Here is a 1945-nt window from a genome sequence, read left to right as displayed (position 1 = left end):
CTACTTCCGTAGTGATACTGCCTCAGAAACCCAAGGAGGGGTCGCTATGAGTCGGGGCCGACTCGATGGCAAACAACAACAACAACAACTACAATCTGAGTTGACTGTGCTGTTGTAAATTTTTTCTTGTTATAAAAATAATAAATGTTGAGTTCCGGTAAGGTGGCGGAGTAGCAGAAAGACTGCACAGACCCTCTTCAGCAAAACAAAAGGGGAACCAATTAACACAGATACAGAAGATAATCCTGGAGCCCTGAGGTTTGAAGGGAAGGATTATAGAATTGGACCAAACTCCAACTAGCAGAAGAATTTGCATGAAAACAGCAAAAAGGAGACATATGGAGCTGCGGTCTGGCAACAGTCCTGATGGCACAGACAGATTAGATACTGCCGAGTGGTGTTAGGACCTAAGAATTAACCTAAAAATCAACCCTGCTAGCCAGGAACTGCAAGGAGAACTGCTCTGGTCGCTGGTAAATAAAAGGGGGAGTAGTGAAGAGGAAAAGTGACAACATTCTCCCAGATTCCAGGGATGTAAGAACAGGCTCCACTTGTCAGGAACCACAAGGACATTACAGACACTGACGACTGGAAAGGTGTGACATTCTCATATATCATCTCTTATATTCCACACCCTCTTGGTGAACGGAGGTGTGGCTGTCCCTCACTCCCATCCACCTTCTAGGCTGGCAGGAATTCCATTGCAGTCTGTGCCTGAACAGAGCCTGGGTGCCATGCCTCGCTCTGACCCGATATTTTTTTCCTTTTTTAGTTTGTTTGTTTTTCTCTATTTTAAAACTAAAACTACTACTATTATTATTATTAGGAGCTCTGGTAGCATAGTGGCTAAGGCACTTGACTGCTAACCAGAAGGCTGGCGATTCAAACCCACCAATCACTCCTTAGAAGGAAGACGGGGCAATCTACTTTCGTAGTGATGTTGCCTTGGAAACCCAAGGAGGGGTCTCTATGAGTCGGGTCCGACTTGACAGCACATAAGAGCAACAACAACATTATTATTATTACTTTTGTCCTTTTTATTATTATCTTTTATTCTTCCCTTCCCAGGTTCTAGTTTTCAGCTTTTTTCTGTTCCCTCTTCCTGGTTCCTGTTTTCTTTCTTTCTTTCTTTCTTGTGGTTAACACTGTTCCTTGTTTTTCTTTTTATGTTTTTTCCATTTTTTTTCGTTACTCTCCTTCTCTACCTTTTTTCTCTTATTGCCCTCTCCCCAGATAGTGTTGTGTTTTTTTCCCCCCTTTTTTCTTTTTCTGGTTATTGTTCCTATGTGATTACACAATGTTTTTGGTCCATTTGCTTTCACTGTTTTGATGGTTATTCAATTGTTGTTTTTGTCTAACTGATTGGGAGACAGCAATAGTCCCCTTATGACACAACTACACCCACACCTCCTGAAACTTCACTTACTGAGTGAGAGCCCCCACTTTCTTCTCCACCAACGGGCCAACGATAACCACCAAGAAGACCCTGACTCACCCTTCACTGCTCTTCACATACAGTTAACAGGGATCTAAATACAACAACAATGTCTTGGAGAACACAGACTATCACAGTCCACATACAGAAGCAAGATAAAGTAGTAGAAACAAGGGAGCAGGATACAGACCCAGACTCCATCACTGAGGAAGAAGCAGCATGGAACTCCCTGAAAAGGGATTCAAAAGAATTATATTCAGGTATCTTCAAAGGATTGAGAGACAGATCAAGGGAAACAAACACAAAACCCTAGAAGAATTTCTGAAGAAAACACAAGAAGAAAATGACAAAATAAATTAAAAACTAGAAATGATTCAAAGTCTACAGATAGAAATCCAGAACATTAATACTAAATTATCAGAAATAGATAACATATTGGAAGGGCAAAGGAGTAGAACTGATGCAATGGAAGACAAAATTAATGAGATTGAAGACAAATACCTGAATACT

The 1945-nt window shown here is 41.0% G+C and overlaps 1 protein-coding gene across 1 annotated transcript in view; it reads left to right on the top strand.

Moving 5' to 3' along the window:
- Nucleotides 1-1945, top strand: part of RRN3 (RRN3 homolog, RNA polymerase I transcription factor) — a 54301-nt gene that overhangs the window by 16465 nt on the left and 35891 nt on the right. The window lies entirely within an intron of this gene.

The sequence above is a fragment of the Orycteropus afer genome, unplaced genomic scaffold (genome assembly GCF_000298275.1).
Source record: "Orycteropus afer afer isolate SDZICR_OR568_19922 unplaced genomic scaffold, OryAfe1.0 scaffold00623, whole genome shotgun sequence".
NCBI lineage: Eukaryota > Metazoa > Chordata > Mammalia > Tubulidentata > Orycteropodidae > Orycteropus > Orycteropus afer.
This window is presented reverse-complemented; position numbering and strand designations above follow the sequence as displayed.